We start from the raw sequence: 18,957 nt of genomic DNA, 5'->3' as shown, positions 1-18,957 counted from the left end.
AGGGGAACCCTCTTGCACTGTTGGTGGGAATGAAAACTGGTGCAGCCACTCTGGAAAACAGTACCGAGTTTCTTCAAAGAGTTAAAAATAGAACTACCCTACAATCCAGCAATTGTACTATTAGGTGTTTACCCAAAGAATACAAAAATAGTGATTTGAAGGGGCACATGCACCTCAATGCTTATAGCAGCATTATCAACAATAGCCAAACTATAGAAAGAGCTCAAATGTCCATCTACCGATGAATGGAGGAAGAAGATGTGGAGATCTCTCTCTCCATAGATATCGATAGTATAGATATATATAGATAGCTAGATAGCTAGATAGATAGATATGATGGGATATTACTCAGCCATTAAAAAGAATGAGTCTTGCCATTTGCAATCACATAGATAGAGCTACGGTGCATTATGCTAGGTGAAATAAGTTAGAGAAATACAAATATCATGATTTCACTCATATGTGGAATGTAAGAAACAAAACAAATCAATATATGGAAGGGGGAGCAAAGAAAATAGACAGAGGGAGAGAAGCCATAAGAGACTCTTCACCCACCTGGAACAGAGCCCAACATGGGACTCAGTCCCACAACCCTGGGATCATGACCTGAACTGAAATCAAGAGTCAGACACCCAACTGACTTAGCCACCCAGGCACCCCAGAGACTCTTACAGGTAGAAAACAAACTAAGGTTGATGGAGGAAGTGAGTAGGGGACAGGCTAGATGCATGGGTGATGGATATTAAGGAGGGCAGTTGTTACGATGAGCACCGGGTGTTGTATGTAAGTGATGAATCACTGAATTCTACTTGTGAAACCAATAGTGCACTGTATGTTAACTAACCAGAATTTAAATAAAAAATTGAAAAGAAAAAAAATCTATAGGTTTGTTTCATTAAGTGAAATAATTCACATAGTGCACAACATGGAGCATGGAAAATTGTAAGCATTAAATAGATACTGTTTCAATAATTAGGATAATGTTAAAAACAAAAATATAGGCTCCAAATACTTTACTAGTTTTTGTTCAGAGGTAGTATATTTAATAATAAACCATTTCAGAAAATATTTAGATGGAGTTCTCCTTATAGTCTCTAATAGGTAATGTAACTGGGAGTCAGACTCGATAGTGAACATTGTTTAGTCTACTATATTTCTGTGGTCTCTACCCATATTTATCAGTGATACCCATTGAATTCATTCCCATTTCCTCTAGCTATTCCATGGAGAATAAGTATAATGTTATGCCTTTAATAAATATAGAACATGTTTTACTAAAGAAAAATTTTAAATGAAGCTGATTGAGAACATATCAACTATGTGTTATGTGTGTTTTAACAGACTTACTACTACAGATATCTACTCTGTTAATTCTCACCAACTTAATTTTAAATCTCTAGTTGTATCAAATTCTGCATGCTTCAGGGGGATACACTCAAATCTGAAATCAAAATTGGAGTAGCCCACAAACACATTACCATTTAGGTCTAAAATGTGATTCTCTATTTTGAGCAATCTTTTTGCCCTTTTATTCACCCTAAGACTTTGGTACAAAGTTCACAGCTTTTTTTAGCTGTTTTTAAAATAGATGGGTTTTGGATATTTCTGCTACCAAATGTATTTTCATTTGGAGAATTTTTAAATTTGTCGGTTTATACTACACTGTCTTGTCATCAAAGGACATGGGCTGTCAACACTCTTCTGACTATCAGAACCTTGCTGTGGAAGCCTTATGTGGTGCTTCTTCACTTGAGCTAAATACAAAGATGGATTGGATGCTTTTTTGGGCTCCAAGTGTTAATTGCATCCTAATAAAACCTTCTAGTTAAACTGTCTTCTTTGTGGTGCAGTGCCATAGAGAAGGGATTTCTAAAGGAAACCTGCTAAGTTGATTGTGGTTCTAGATAATTAATTGAAATGAGAAAAGCAAGCAAAAAATGAGAATTCTATAATGTTGGCTTTCACCTTTTATTCATAACAAAGTGTCTAAGATTACTTGCTACAGAGAGAATTTTCCTTTAGCTGAATGTGTGTCATTTTATTCAACTTAGCAGCTATTGCCTTTGCAGTTGACAGCTTTCAAGGAGTGAGGAATGAGGTTAGAAAAATCACTAATTGACTTTAACTAATTGATAATATGTCTGGAAAAAAAGTGATTATTATCAAGTTCAGGTTGTCCGTGGTTTATTGTGTCTGTTTCTGTGATTGCTGTGTTTTATTTTAGTTGTTGGAGTCCCAACTGTATGCATCTTCCAGAGATAATTTTTTTTCATATTTATTTTTTTGGAAACAGACGATCAATGTGCTATTTTTTAAAAATCAATGTTAATATGTCATCAGTGTTTTGTGCCCTAAATTCCTAGTATTCTAATATTGATTTCATTTTTTCTTTTGATCCTACTTACAAATTGAAATTACACTTTTCTCTCTTAAGAGTTTTTAAATGATTTGTTCTATTAACAATGGATCGCACTCCAGGATAAGCCTTTCTTCAGTCCTGTAGTATCTCTCTCACTTGTTTTTCTCTGATGTGATGTGGTCTTTAAAACATTGCAGTCTTGCTCTGATAGGGTGACTTTAAAGCATATGTTTTTGAAGAGAATAGCCTGCTATTAATAACAATTCACCACGCTTCTTACTTTAATTACACTCATCTGTATTCACACAGGTATCAGTGTAAATTCAGACCATATACTTTTATATGCTTTACAATTCATATTCTATCCCAGGTAGAAAAGTGCTATGGATCAAATTGTGTCCCTCCAAGTTTTATTTGTTGAAGCACTAACCTCCAGTGTAATGGCATTTGGAGATGTATCTTTTGAGAGATAATTAGGTTTAGATGAGGTCATGACAATGGGCCATCATGATGGAATTGGTACTTTATAAGAAGAAATACCAGTGATCTTATTCTTTCTCTCCTTCTTTGCCAAGTGAGGACAGGAGAAAGCTTATAAGCCAAGAAGAGAGCTCTCACTAGAACTGAACCATGCTGGCACCCTGCCCTTCAGCTTCCACCTCCAAAACTGTGAAAAATAAGTTCCTGTCATTTAAGCCAGCCAGTCTATGGTATTTTGTTATGGCATCCCGAGCTAATTCATGCAAAATGTATTATCCTCAATAGGATGTTTAAACAATGAGAAAGAAAGGGGCACCTGGGTGGCTCAGTCAATTGAACGTCTGACTTGGGTTCAGGTCATGATCTCACGGCTCGTGAGTTCAAGACCCACATCAGGCTCTCTGCTGTCAACACAAAGCTCGCTTTTTTTTTTTCTGTTTCCGCCTCTCTCTGCCCTTCCCACACTCATGCTCTCTCTCTCAAAAATAAATAAACGTTTAAAAAATGAGATAGAAAACCTACAAGGAAATGATACATGAATTCCCCTCTTTGCTTCTTATGCACATCAACTACCTCAGTTAAATATATGACAGATAGTCAGATACATGACATTATATATATATATATATATGTGTGTGTGTGTGTGTGTGTGTGTGTGATTTGGTGCACGGGACAGATAAAAATGTGATTTAAATGCTTTCAGATGTAAGCATGAATTTGACATATCCAGGCATAGAATACTATTATTCTGGTTTGTCATTCACTATTTTTTGCAACAAATTTTGCTATTTACTTTTAATACAATTTCCTCTAAATTTTGTATGCAATGCTATTTTAATAAATTTTAGTATACTCTTCAATTGTTGTAATCTTGCTTTATTACCTTTATCTACATTAAGCAAGACTTGCATTATGCTTCTCAATAATTTCTCTCTAAAAGGGTTGTTAACATAAAATGCAGCCCCAAAGGTATTCTATTTATATAAAGTAGCTTTCTCAGAAACCTAAATTAACAAATATCCAAGTGAGATGCTTACTGGAGAGATGAGACTTATTATTCAAAGTGTGAACATTGAAAAAGCATTTAATTTTTTTTTAATTTTTAAAAATTTTTTTTAACATTTATTTTTTTTGAGACAGAGAGAGACAGAGCATGAGCAGGGGAGGAGCAGAGAGAGAGAGGGAGATACAGAATCTGAAACAGGCTCCAGGCTCTGAGCTGTCAGCACAGAGCCCGACGCGGGGCTCTAACTCACGGACCGTGAGATCATGACCTGAGCCGAAGTCGGACACTTAACCGACCAAGCCACCCAGACGCCCCGGCATTTAATTTTTTTAGACTGTCTCACATCTGCTAAAAGCACATGGGTATACTTCCTTGTTTACCCCTCATCTTTCTAGAAGCTCCACATTTAATTCTACACACAAATCAATCATTTGGTTACACGCAATAACTCATTTGGCAATCCACTAGGCTATATTCTCCCATTTATAGACAAGAGCGAATCTCATCTTTTTTGTAGCCTCAGTTTGGCCTATAACTGGTACTCAATTACTATGTTAGAAATATAGCCAGTTCACAGTTACCTTAAATAGCCTAAAAGAGTTAAAGAAATAGACAAATAAGAACTAATAAATTGTGCTCAGTCTTCTCTGTCTGGGTCCTATTATCTTTGCCTAATTTTTAGAAAAAAAGGTCATTTACTATGATGCTTCTCTGAAGAGTTAATTGCATTGTAATGATCATCTCCTTTAGGGCCAAGAAAACAAAGCAGTGGTGCTTCAGTTTTTAATTTGAAGATGAGAAATTAGACATACAATAGATAACTTATATTTATAAAGTTATTTGGTAAATAGTCATAAGGGGGCTGGTGCTTTAACATGAAACGTCACTGTCTTTCCATAGGTAATAATAGTCATTCTTGGTTTCAATATTTCTATCACCATTGTATAAGTTGTTAATGTAGGGAACATTTGGTGAAGGATATGTGAACCATGCTGAACTATTCTGCAACTTTTCTATGACTCTAAACTTGTTTCAAAATAAAAGGCAAAAAATAATAAAATGATAATAGCTAACATTTAGATAACATTTAACAGGTCCTAAGGTTATTTTTCTAAATGCTATACCTATGTTAACGAATCACACAGAGATAAGTCTCAAATTCAAAACTTCAGATTTCAAAGTCTAAGCAACTCATTTAAGATACCACCACTATTAAAACATAAAATAGTGCTTTTAAACATTCTGATACATAAAGATAATATTTGTGATCAATTTGTACCAAAGAAAATGAGACATACATATTTATTTATATTGACATATTTATCTTATATCATACATAAAGGAAATAATATAGAGAGATATGGATATATACATTTTATGACTTTGCTAACTTGCAAAATTTGAAAGGATAACATAATGAGATAATTATGGGATTTACAGCTATATAAGGAGAAGACTAAACATCAAAACCTGATGTTAGAACATGACAATAAAATCCATTTTTTCCCTCCTCAGGATATGAAAAGAACTTCAGGAAACTTGTCAGGGGAATGACAACGTTAAAATTAACAGATACTCATCCTTTTAGCATTGTCATTCTTGACTGATAACTTCTTTGAATTAGGACATTTTCTATATTCTCCATTTTATTTTAAATTTCTTAAAATCATAGTAATGATAGGGAAAGCCTAATCAAATTTAAAGTTTCATATATGACCATTTCTTAGATTGATCAAATAATTAATAGATTGGTTTGATGTATCATTCATGTAAACCTCATGCAGTTAGAGTTGTACATAGACAACAAGGTACTCTGAATTATGACTGAGTTTAAAAGTATCTACATGTCTCCAAAGGCAAGGGAAATAAAGGCAAAAATGAACTATTGGGACTTCATCAAGATAAAATGCTTCTGCACAGCAAAGGAAACAATCAACAAAACTAAAAAACAACTGACAGAATGGGAGAATATGTTTGCAAATGACATAGTGGATAAAGGGTTAGTATCCAAAATCTATAAAAAATTTACCAAACTCAAAACCCTAAAAACAAATAATCCAGTGAAGAAATGGGCAGAAGACATGAATAGACACTTTTCCAAAGAAGACATCCAGATGGCCAACAGACACATGAAAAGATGCCCAACATTGCTCATCATCAGAGAAATCCAAATCAAAACCACACTAAGATACCAGTTCACACTGGTCAGAGTGGCTAAAATTAACAACTCAGGAAACAATAGATGTTTGCAAGGATGTGGGGAAATGGGAACCCTCTTGCACTGTTGGTAGGAATGCAAACTGGTGCAGCCACTCCAGAAAACAGTGTGGAAAAAAAAAATTAAAAATAGAATTACCCTATGACCCAGCAATAGCACTACCAGGAATTTATCCAAAGGATACAGAAGTGCTAATTCAAAGGGCACGTTTACCCCAATGTTTATAGCAACACTATCAACAATAGCCAAATTATGGAAAGAGCTAAAATGTCCATCAACTGATGAATTGATAAAGGAAATGTGGTTTATATATACAATGGAATACTACTTGGCAATGAGAAAGAACGAAATCTTGCCATTTGCAACAATGTGGATGGAACTGGATGGTATTATGCTAAGTGAAATAAGTCAGTCAGAGAAAGACAGATATCATATGTTTTCACTCATGTGGAATTTGAGAAACTTAACAGAAGACCATGGGGGACGGGAGGGGGAAAAATAATTTCAAACAGAGAGGGAGGAAAACCATAAGCGACTCTTAAATACAGAGAACAAATTGAGGGTTGATAAGGGGTAGGGGGGAGGGGAAATGGGTGATGGGCATTGAGGAGGGCACTTTTTGGGATGAACACTGGGTGTTGTCTGTAAATGATTGATCATAGGAATCTACTCCTGAAACCAAGAGCACAGTGTATACACTGTATGTAGCTAACTTGACAGTAAATTATATTCAGAAAAAATAAAATAAAATAAAATAAAATAAAATAAAATAAAATAAAATAGTTATTTTTCTGTTTGAGGAGATCTGATTATTGAAAGGGAAGTTGACATGATGCTGAAGCCTGTTAGCATCTGAAGATGATGAACACTTAGTTGCCTAAAGAAGAGCAAGGAGGTATTTCATTCAAATAATAAAAACACTTAAATTAGAAATGAATACTTCTACCAACTCATTATATATAGCACTTTTAAATCTCATTAGACAAAGTCAAGTATATGAGAAATAGCTCTTTCTTCTCAGTAATCCAGTTTAAGATCTGATCACTGAATCCATAGGACTATAACCTTAGTCATTCTTGGTTTTGATTGTTCCCTTTTCTTGGGTCATACCAGAGATTTAGAATCCCAAAAAATACTAAAGTAGAGGGGAGACATACGCCAGAAGTCTGGGTGGGGCTCTCTGGATGCTGAGAGAGATGTTAACTAGCTGTTAACATATATTATTACAAGACATCCACTATTTCTAAACCAGAAGTATTCAGGGCCTTAGTGGCTTTATTATCATGTGTGCAAAAAGATCTATCATCCAGTTTTCTTAGAACCATAAGTGTGCAGCCATCGCTTCCCCCCCCCCCCCCCCCCCCCCCCCCCGTTCTCAGGGAACTGCACTAAAGCTATTTCAAATTGCCCCAGGAGTTCAAGATCTCTTTTTATTCTGCATAGCCACAATAAATTTCTTTTTGGCTTTATAATCTCTCTCTCAGCATGCTATTTTTTTTCATGCTAAACATCCTCCACACATCATATTTCATTTGTATATTCTCAACTAACTGAAGAAATTCTAAAAGCTCAGATTTGGAAGATGGCATGTTCAGGTGAAAAGGTATTAAGAATTTCAGGTTTTCAACCATTGCTATTGGCTTTGCTTCATATATTCTTGAGACCCTGCCATGTATTTTTCCTAAGGAAGGAAAATGTTCAAATAGAGAGAGCAAAAGCATGCAAGTTCATATTTTAAAATACTTTGAATACTATCATCCACTTGTGGGCATTTGACAAATACAAAATATTCATTTAAATAAACTGTGTAAAAAGAAGAAAGCAAATTAACACCAGTATAGTATGGGTTAGCCAAGTACACCAAAGCTTGGATTCTCTTTATTGCTAAATTATATTGCATATACAGATGCCTGAGGAAACTCAAATGGTGATATTAATAATCCCTTCTTCCTCTGAAGTGCAACTAAGTCAGCACAGGCATCATTATGTTCTGTTGCTATGAGCAAGAGAAAATTCAGAGAATTTTCAGGGAGTCTTAGAATTCTTTTTCTCTCTTAGTTCTGCCTTTTAAAACCATTCAATATGTAATGGCCACTTTTTCTAAAACAATGTCATGAAAAGAATGGCATCAATTGTCCTGATAAATTGTCTATGCCTTTCTCCCCCTCTACAATATGCAACTTTATGATCCTTTTGGAATAAAACCTCAAGGTTTACAAGCTCGGAGATTTGAAATGTTCAGAATAGAATGTAAAATGTACAGATATACTTGTTTATGTTTGTGAGGATTTCAAGGCTATTTGTTCAGTAAAATAGTTTATGAGCCAATGGTTATGATTTTGAAAGGCTTGATAGTTAGGTATATCTTCCCAAAACAACATGGCTCCCAAGACTCTGAAAGGGAAGTTGGGTACAATTAGATTATCACAAAACATCTAATTTTAAATTTAGATATAACTTTTGAGACTTGTAATTTTTGAAATAAGAGTAATAATATCCTAAAGGAAGTTCTCTTACATTGTTTCTAACTCAGAAAAGAAAGAGAGAGAGAGAGAGAGAGAGAGAGAGAGAGATTCCCTTCACCCTAATATTCTCTTTCTTTTCTTAAGAAAGCTATAGAATTCAGAGGCAAATACTTTTTTGACACCAGTCTTCAGGCTATTCTTTTCACACAAGAAGTTATATGTACCAGAATAAAGGTGAAACAGTTTTGAAATGTTAGTTATAATTTGATTCACGGGTTCAATACCATCGTGTTTTTTAAATTAATAAAGTAAATAAATAATTTTTACTTTCAAGCCACTGAAATGTCTGGGGACATTCCTCTCTTCCCTCTTGTATTACCATGAAATAAAATCAGTTATCCTTTGAAGCTCTTCTCACAAAAGGGTAACTGCAACAACTGAAAAAATGCAGCTCTTGACAGACTGTTAGCTAGAGAGATGACAGAATACTGGGAAATTCCAGGACAAATATAGATGATCTCAACTAAACAAAAAAATAGTGTAAAATAAGGAAAGAATTCATTGTTTGGGTCACTTACCAGAAAGCAAAAGAAGTAGAAAGATCTCCTAAGGGGTAAAGTCGGCATTTCTGCTCTAGGGAACATTAGATGAAGGATTGCAAGCTACAAGGGCTCATCTGTGTCAGATTAAATAGTAATTTTGACTTACAACAGGATAGCAAATGCTCTAGAGAAGAAAAAAAGTGCATGTTAGTTTGTAATGGAGAATTGTGTTACAACAATAAATATGTGAAGACCATGTGAGAAGAAATCATTATAAATTAATAATTGAATAAAATAAGTATTAATGGTTTTCTACCCAAGTAAAGGAATTTTAGATAGAAATTCAAGGTAATTTGGCCTTCTAAATTTAATCATCTAGTTTATTTATTGGCTTTTGCAATAGCATCTGATTTAACTAAGTGACCTAGAATACTTTATATATTCATCATTATTCAGAATATTAAGTGTAAACATGTATCCATTTCTATACATATAACATGAAGGAACTTCCTCAATATCCTTTTAAGTATAAAAACGATAGCACAGCAAAAATATGCAGTTACCTCGTTGTAAAATTAGCTTCACAACTCAATCAATTCACACAATTGAAAGAGAAAATAAAGATAAGGTAAACATAGTTTTAAAGAGAAGATTAGATTTCACTTTCAGCTTGGAAGATAGAAAGTTGCTAAGAGTGTTACTCCCAACCTAATAATGAAAACAAGTCAGATAACATAGAAACTTATAATTTTGTTAAAATCCATCAGGGAAATGAGGAAAAGTAAACCTGAACGAACTAAAATCCAAAAAGTTATAACACCCTGTTAGAAGAAAAATAAGATTAAAACAGAGAGGGAGGCAAACCATAAGAAACTCTTAAATACAGAGAACAAACTAGAGGTTGATAGAGGGGAGGTGGGTGGGGGATGGGCTAAATGGGTGACAAGCTTTAAGGAGGACACTTGTTGGGATGAGCGCTGGGTATTATATGTAAGTGATGAGTCACTGGGTTCTACTCCTAAAACCAATACTACACTATATGTTAACTAACTTGAATTTAAAAATATAAATTAAAAAAAAAACCTTAATCCTCTTCATCTGTGATGAAGTATTGAGAGGGAGAGAAAACTGTCACAGACAAGAGGAAGAAGAAACTAGAATTTTTAAAGGCCAAGTGTGATGTTTTAAAATTCTAAGAATCCCCATCAACAAAGGTAGTCTACATCCCCTTCCAACTCTTTCTCATGCTATTACTAAATTTTTGTGCAGAAACGTGAAAGCAGAATGAGAGAGCTGAGAGCTGTCACCCAGTGTAGGCATAAATGTGCAGGAATGGCTATGGATTAAGGGCATGGCAAAAGAATCTAATCGAACTATCTGAAATCTCTGCTCTCACTGAGAACTAAGGGAAAGATTGCTTAGAGAAAGCCCCTTGAGGCAGAAGTGCACAGAACTAGAAGAGATCTGTGTGCAGAGCAAGAAAACTAAGAAAAATCATTTTGAGACCCATACTGACCCATACCTTGTTTCAATCCCTCCTCACTCTGAGTCTGGGGAAGGGGCAGCAAAGGGGAGATCTTCTGAGGGACAGACAGCCAAGATAAATCCTCATCAGTCCCAAAAACTGGCAACCTGACTCTCAAGCAGAGTGGGGACTCCCATAGTCCTGAAAGCTTATAGTTGGGCTGCAAAACATAAAGAGATCTTTGGAGTCTTCCCAGACTCAAATCCCAAATCCTGCTGAAGGGAGATCCCAATCCAGTGCTAAAATTACTTGAATGCAGTGGCGAATGGTTCTAGCTAAATGAATAACAAAGCCCAGATCCAGATATCTACAAAATAAGACTCTGTTCCTCACACCAGAGTCCTGACAGAAAGGTGCAAGCTTTTCTATGTGAAAATATATTTATTTCAATTTTTTTCTTTTACATCTACCATTCACAATACAAATATTTCTGGATGCATGGGAAAATAAAAAAAAAATGTGACTCAAGAAAGAAAATTGCAAAAAGAACAAAACTTGGAGATGGGCCATTTGTGTAAACAGCCAGAAAGGGACTTAGACAATAACTATCATGGTGTCCAGTGGAATAAATGGACAATGTCTGTGTGTAGACAAGAATATTCAGTAGCAAGAAGAAATCTATTAAAAAGACCCAAATAAGAATGCTATAAATGAAAAATACAATTAGAGAAATGAAGAATTCATCTGACAGATTAGCAGATGGGATATAGAGGTTGAAATAATTTGTGCACTGAGGACACCCAATTGAAATGATCCCAACTGAAACAGGTAAAGGGAAAAAGAAGCTTAAAAACAAAATAAAACAGAGTATTCAAGGTCTTTAGGATAATATCAAACAATTGAATATATGTGTAATTTTAGTCACAAAAGAAGGGAGGAAAGAGAATGGAGCAGAATAAATATCTGAGAGACAATGGTAGATACTTTCCTAAATTTTTGTAACGTTTATTTATTATTTTTGAGACAGAGCATGAATGGGGGAGGGTCAGAGAGAGAGGGAGACAAAGAATCCGAAACAGGCTCCAGGCTCTGAGCGGTCAGCACAGAGCCTGACCCAGGGCTCAAACTCACGGACCGCGAGATCATGACCTGAGCTGAAGTCGGATGCTTAACCGACTGAGCCACGCAGGCGCCCCAATACTTTTCTAAAATTAATGAAAGACATCAACCTACACATCTGAGAACTTAGTGAATCCCAAGCAGAATAAATGCAAAGAAAATCACATTTATGCACAGCATCGTGAAAGTGTTAAAAACCAAGCACAAATGATCTAAAAGCAAATGGGGAGCAGAAGGTTGGCAAACTTATTACATATGTGTATATAATACTAAGAATAATGGTTGACTTTTCTTCATAAACAATGAAAGTTAGAAGAAAATATGGACTATCCTTCAAGCCTTAATGAAAAAAAAAATATATATATATATATGTATAAAGAACATACTGTACTGGAAAAATGTCTTTCAAAAAAGAAAAGGTTAAAAATATTTACAGGTGAACAAAAGCATTGAGAATTCATATTCAGTAGGTTAATCCTAAAAGTAGTAACTAAAGAAGTTCTTTAGACTGAAGCAAAAAGATCCCTGACACAAATGCAGGTCTCTATGAAGAAGTGACAAGACCAAAACCAGAAGTTTGGTGCATATAAAAGTCTTTAAAAAAATTATTACATATTTGTGTATTTGTTTTCTGTTGCTGCTGTAACAAATTACCATAAACTGAGTGGCTTAACATGACATAAATTTATTACATCACATTTCTCTAGATCATGAGGACAATATTGATTCTACTGGGCTACAATCAAGGTGTTGTCAAGACTGTTCATTTCTGAAGGTTCCAGGGGACAATCCATTTCCTTGTCCTTTCCAGCTTCCAAAAACCTGCCTACATTCTTTGGTTCAAGGGCTTCTTTCTGCATCTTGATAGTCAAGCAACATTAGGTGAAGCCTTCCTCACATAATGTCGCTTAAATCTTCCTCCCTCTTGCATTTTGTCGGAGCTGGTGATTACACTGGTCCCATTCAGATAATCCAGGATAATCTCCCTACCTTAACTTCAGATGTTAGCCACCTTAATTCCCCTTTGCAGGTAACCTAACATACTCACATGTTCTGTGGATTAGCACGTGGCATCTTTTGGGGCTATTATCCTGCTATCACAAAATTCATACATTTTATATATTTATTAGATGTTTACTAGATATTAGTTTACTTAAACTCTTTTAAAGATTATTGACTGTTTAAAATAAAAGTAACAAAAAATAATAACATCTTATGGGTTTATTGAATATGTAGAAGCATAATATATGACAATTAGGGTTAAATAGATTTTTTTAATCATTCTGTCATTCTTTATAAGGCAGGTGACAATTTTTGAAATTAGACTGTTATAAATTAAAATGTATTCTGTAGTCTCTAGAGAAACCATAAGAAAAAAGCATACCTAAAAAGGTGATAGGAGTAATAAAATAAATCCTTAGTTTTATTTATTTATTTATTTATAAAAGTTTTTTAATGTTTATTTATTTTTGAGAGAAAGAGAGACAGAGTGTGAGCAGGGGAGGGGCAGAGAGAGAGGGAGACACAGAATCTGAAGCTGGCTCCAGGATCTGAGCTGTCAGCACAGAGCCCAAAGTGGGGCTCAAACTCAACGAACGTAAGTAAGATCATGACCTGAGCCGAAGTCAGATGCTTAACCAACTGAGCCACCCAGGCGCCCTGTAATAAATCCTTACTTTTAAATTTCAAAAAAGGGGCATAAAAAAAGATGGACACAGGAATAAATGATAGATTGGACACATAGAAAACAAACCAGTATATCAATTGTTACATGAAAGCAAATGGTCTTAAAAGATAAACCAATAAAAAACAAAACTCAAATATATGCTAGTTCCAAGTACTATACTTTAAACATAAAGTCAGAGACAGGTAAATAGTAAAAGGTAGCTAAAGGTATTTCATAAAACCACCAAACTTAAAATATCTGTGTGGCTATTTTAATACACAACAAAATAGACTCAGAGAATGAAGAAGAAGAAGAAGACGACGAAGAAGCAACACATTAAGTTCCATGTGCTAAAATGTACATAATCCATCTTCCAAATACTTAACTATTAACTTTAATTTTATATATATAAAGTTTATATATATATAACTTAAATCCCTTAAATTATATATTATATATATTTTTTGCATATATATTTTTACATATATATAAATAATATAGGGAAAAAATAGAAATAAAGAGTAACACAAAGAAAACAATTACCTATAACTCCACCATCAGAAGAAATAACGATTTAAATTGTTTTGTATATCCAATATATATATATATATATATAATATAGTATATAGCATACAGTATATAGTATATATGGAGATAATAATATAGAGAGAATAATTATATCGAAAATGAATCCATTAGGATATATATAGTGGAATGTGTTCACTATGTATAGAATAAAATGTATATAATATATACACATTATAAAATATATAGACAGACTATGTAAATAATGTTATATATAGAATATATATTATTCTATATATATAGAATAATATATATAATGTTAATTCTTCTAAAATCAAAATACAAAATTTGTAAATTTATAAATAGTATATCAGGCAACGATATTTTGAAATGATTGTAGTTCCTGGAGTTTCTCTTTCATGCAAGACATTCTATCCGTTGAACATGTTGTAAAATTTATATTTAAGAAATATTTTATATCTGCCACTGTGTGGAGCATACCTTTCCCATAATTTGACTTGAAGTATCTCCTAGATACCAAGTAATCCTACATGGATTTTGACATATGTTTCATTACTAAACCAACATCTATTATTCTGTCTTGAAACATGTCTTTGTGAATTGAAACATACTCGTCTCCACAATATCAATGCTATTAGACTTTTTATTCACTCATTTATTTTGTCAACTCCACAGTTCTCTTACTTTTTTATTAATTTAAAAAGTAACTTCTATCTTGTGTCTCTATAAAAGCAGATGATCTTTGAATAATAATTTATATTTAATTAAAATAGTCAAAATTTAAGGAGGAAAGAAAAATGTTTCTCTCAACAGTCTAATTTACTACTAAATTGAATTATGTCAAACAAACAACAAAGTCTGATTTTGGCCATATTTCTCTCCTCTTCTAAATATGCACAGCACTGTTCTTGTTAGTAAAAACTTCTGTTATCAAGTCCTCCTAACTATAAAATATTAGCAAACTTCTACAAGTTTCCATACATGGCACTGAGCAGTCTTTTGTTCTCCAATGAATAAATAATTTAAGGTCATTGTGACCCACACTGAAGATAAAGATCTCTTCTTTTATATTAAAAAAAAAAAGACCTCTTTGTTTTAAATGTTGAATAAAAAGATAGTTGGAAAAAATTCTAGTTAGCTAAAATTAAATTTCTACTTACTTATAAGAACCATGCAGAATATGCTTTGTTTTTGTATCTTCACAATGTTAGTTGATGAGAAAAAGATACCTTTTCAATTCTCTTTAAACTCAGGTTCAGCATTTTCTTCTGTAGTTGGCAAACAACCATGAGTTGTTTTGTTTATAGTTGTTTGGAAATAGAGTTATATTAACTAATTTTTTAAAATTTTTAAAATATTTATTTTTGAGAGAGAGAGCGATAGCACAAGCAGGGGAGGGGCAGAGAGAGAGGAGACACAGTATTTGAAGCAGTCTCCAGCTCTAAGCTGTGAGCAAAAAGCCCAATGTGGGGCTTGAACTCAAAAGCCCTGAGATCATGACCTGAGCCAAAGTCGGCCGCTTAACCCAATGAGCCACCCAGGCACCCCTATATTAACTGTGATTTTTAATGACATTGTTGCTCATGAAACATATCTCAAAATTTGTGTTACATCTTCAGAAGAGAAATTTTTTCTCATAAGTGTTCCACTTTGATTATTGGACTTCCCTTTTCTGTATTGTACTCTTCAAATTTCACTTATAACCTGCACAAAGGTATGTTCCTTATTCCTGTCTAATGCAATAGGTTGCTGCATAGAAACAAATTTTGTGATTCCATGCTCAGGCTCTCTGCTCCTGAGGAATAGGCCATTAGTTCCTCGTGCTTCACTGAGTGTTCTGTGTATGTTTTCCTCTGGTAAAGCTAAGTAGTTTGGGGTTCTGATTTTTCCTAGTAGGTTCATTTTCATGGATGCTGACTTTGGTATCCTGTTTTTCTCTGCATCTTTCCTGAATCTTCTGTTCAGCTTGATTCTGCACTGTTTCTCTCTGCTTCTTGATTGGCCCTTCACATCCTCGTTTCCAAACTTGTCTCCTCAATCTCTTGTGAGCCAGGCAGCACATATTCTGTCTCGAAGTCATCTGAAAATAAACACTTTCCTACTTTGCAACTTATTAATAGTTGTTTTAAAAGGGGGGGGGGCATTATGAATTATGGAATAGTGTTTGTTAACCTAATGCCCCATCGTGAAAACTACACTTTGGAAATAGCAATATTTAATGTAAACAGATGATTCAGTTTACATACTATATACATTAATGTGTGCCCTTGAGTCGGTCTTTGACTTCAGCTATTTTGCATCAGTAGCCTTCTTTCCAGTCACCATGTTGTTACAGCAGACTTTATTTGGGAATCCTGCTTATCAAACCATGAGCTTTTTTGATGTTTGTACATGTCATGTATTCCCCTCTCTTCTCATGTTTTCTATCATCTTTCTGCTTCAGCTTCTCCTGTCCTGCTGAGTAATCAAACAAATCTCTAGACACTGTGGTCTTGCTGCTCATTTCAGTAAAGAAAAAAAAAGAAAACAAACAAACAAAAAAAACAAATAGCAGCTGCTGAAGTTGTGAACCTTCCTTTCTGGCTGTCAAATTTAGTGAAAACAGATGCTTCAAGGAGTTGTTTGTAATTCAAGCAGGCACAGAAGAGAAAAAGAAACCTCTTATTTGCTGAAACTGGAGAAGTACTGCTAGGTCAACTTAGTTTCTATCTTGTGCTCTGGAAGAAGTGTACTGTTAATGTCTTGCAAGTACCCGGCACTACTTTGCTAAAATAAGGTCATCACTTAAACTGACAATACGTAAAATGATGCTCATAAAATGTATATGTCCTGAGAGAAAAATGACTCAAACTGATTGTAATGAAATGAATTAAATGTTTTAAAATGTTAAGTGTTCCTCTGATGAGGTCAACTACTGTGATTTCTATATGCCTGGGCAAGAACTAGAATACCTGTCACTGGAAAGAAGACAGAACCAGCCAATGAGAAATGTCAGATCCTGTTAAGTAACTGTTGACAATCATTTACACCTCTGATCCTTATTTTTCCTCAATGGTGAAATGAGGGGCATTGAATTTGATGACACATAAGGTTCCTTATATAACCAAGTTAACATGATTAAGTGATTTGGATGTCACTGCCTATACTTTACTAGAAAATTATTGCCAAATTAAGACTCTAGTCAGGTCAAAACCTTTACAATATGTGTTAATAGAAAATGTTATTCAATTTACCAAAATATTGCTTGTGCCCAGTTTTTTAGTAACAGATCTTTAGCATAAAGCCTATTATGTCTGTAGTTATTCCTGTGACTAACTCAGCCTGTCAACCTAATAGTAAAGGGGGAAACATAGCCAAAAACAAAAACCAAAAACTAAAGATGTCTACTACCTGATTCGTCTTTTAAGGATAGGAACATGAGCTCTATGCGTATTTGCTCCTGTTACACAATTAGGGACTTGTAAAGAAGCTATATGAGAGCTTAGCTTTTGGGGAAGTGGGAGAACAGAAAGGGCTGGCTGTGGTTCCACTGAGATTATTTAGGAGGGAAAAAAGTGTTGAAAAATGAAGCAATCTGAGACTGGATGGACCCTGAGGCAAAAACAGATTGGGATTGATGGGGAAGGAATTAAAATGATGGAAAACGAAAGAAGGGTAAAGAAGAAAAGATTGGGGTTACCTCTGAACTACAGGTAGAAACTATTAGTAAGTTTTTTCTTAATTCATATACATTTGTTGAACCTTGGGGAAAGTCACTTCTAGACTCCCTGTCATCCTCAACCCCCATTCCAGGTCCCAAGAAGTAGTAAGATTGAAATGGATAAGTCGTAATAATTAAGGACATTTGCTGAATTATATTGCTAGAAATTGAAGCTTAAGTGTCATTTAAAACCTCATGCTTCCATAAAGCTGTGCTGGTGATATTTTTTCATAGAATCCAGCCTCTGAAATTCTGGAATTTGGGGCTAATATCCTAGAAGTTCTAGCTCCTTAATAGTTTAATGAAATTAGATGGAGTCTTAACTCTTTTTTCTTCTAAAAGAAACATCTTTCTCCATCCCACTTCCTATTAAAAACAAAACAAAATAAAAAACAAAACAAACAAACAAAAAACTTGATAGGAACCAGGATAAGCAACAGGATAAATAAGCTTACATAGACTTTTATGTCTTAGGGGGAAACTCAATTTTCCACCAATTTTCCTCTGTTTGCTTTTCTTAGTATTACCTACTGTCACCATTTATATTAAGCCAACTACAAAATAGCAAAGGATACTGCTTTCCTTTCATTTGTAAAGGATTTTATTTAGCAGAGGCAAGTATTTTGCTTATATCTTCAAGGATCCTCCCTAGATCACCAAGAGATTCCTTTGGAGATAGAGTCAACAAACAGACAGACAAACAAAAATAAAACACAATTCTCATGGTAACAAACAGGTTTTATTTTTCCTACAGTATCACATTTGCATATTCCCTTCAAAAACTTGTGGTCATAATTTCTATTTGAAAACTACATTCAGAGATTCTAAATGACAGCCAAATGCCATCCCTTTACAACTAACATCTTTCAAAGGAAATAAACAAACGTCTCTCTCTGTAGTCTCTCTCTTAACTTAGATTTAAGCCAACTCCTTAAAGACAAAAAAGCAGACACAACTTTAAAAAGTGCAACCCACTACAGTCTGGCTTTTGCCTACAAAGCTTCACTGAAATGTGGAGATTACATATGACCACCAATTTACTAAATCTACTGGTCAATTCGTACTTCTCATAGTATATACCCTATCTGCACTATTTGGCACAATTGATTACTCTCTACTTCTGGCAAGTAATTTTCACTTGTATTCCAGGACACCACAACTGCTGGGTTTTCCTCTTAACTAACTTTATTAATATGCCTTCCTACTGTGTTCTCTGTTCTTACTTTCCTCCCAACCTCTTAACACTGAAGTATCCCGTGACTCAGTACTAGGATCTCTTCTGTAATTAGACTCACTGCTTATATCTTTATCCCACACCATTCTCAACTTTAGACTTGTATATTCAACTGCCAGATCAGTATCGCCACTGGGTGTTTCATATGTCTCAATTT

This window comes from Puma concolor, chromosome C2 (genome assembly GCF_028749965.1).
Source record: "Puma concolor isolate L17-30 chromosome C2, mPumCon1.1.hap2, whole genome shotgun sequence".
Classification (NCBI taxonomy): domain Eukaryota; kingdom Metazoa; phylum Chordata; class Mammalia; order Carnivora; family Felidae; genus Puma; species Puma concolor.
The sequence above is the reverse complement of the archived record's forward strand: the minus strand, read 5'-3'. Positions refer to the sequence as shown.